The following is a 559-nucleotide window of genomic DNA, read 5'->3' as shown; positions in this document are numbered from 1 at the left end:
AAAAATGTCTTTATTTAAAGACAGTGTATGTGAGTGCACTGTCACTGTCATCAGACACACCAGAAGAGGGCATCAGATTTCACTATAGATAGCTGTGAGCCACCATGTGGTTGCTGGGAATTGAACTCAGGACCTCTGGAAGAGCAGGTGGTGCTCTTAACCACTGAGCCATCTCTCCAGCTCTAGGTTAGAGCAACCTAAGATAGTTCAATTTTCTGAGCCTCCCTGATCCACAAGAAGAGACAGTGATAGCTATTGTGCAGGGTTAAGAGGACTCAATTCATGTTTTGAAGATCTCTGTGTACTATAAGATACTTTACAAAGGAAAGGGGCCTTCTGGCATTGTAGGAGACAAGGTAAGGAAGAGCCAGCTGGGGTCTCTCCACCATGTGGATCTTAGGGAACAAACTCAAGTGGTCGAGATTATCAGCAAGCACCTTTACCAACTGAGCCAGTTCACTGGCCCTTCAGGCATCTGGGCAATCCCATCAAGATTCCTTCCCCCATCAATGTCTTAACTTTCACAATAAGGGGTAATGTAGACCCTTATGGGCCATAG

This window comes from Mastomys coucha, unplaced genomic scaffold (assembly GCF_008632895.1).
Source record: "Mastomys coucha isolate ucsf_1 unplaced genomic scaffold, UCSF_Mcou_1 pScaffold5, whole genome shotgun sequence".
Taxonomy (NCBI): domain Eukaryota; kingdom Metazoa; phylum Chordata; class Mammalia; order Rodentia; family Muridae; genus Mastomys; species Mastomys coucha.
Note: the sequence above shows the minus strand (reverse complement) of the source record.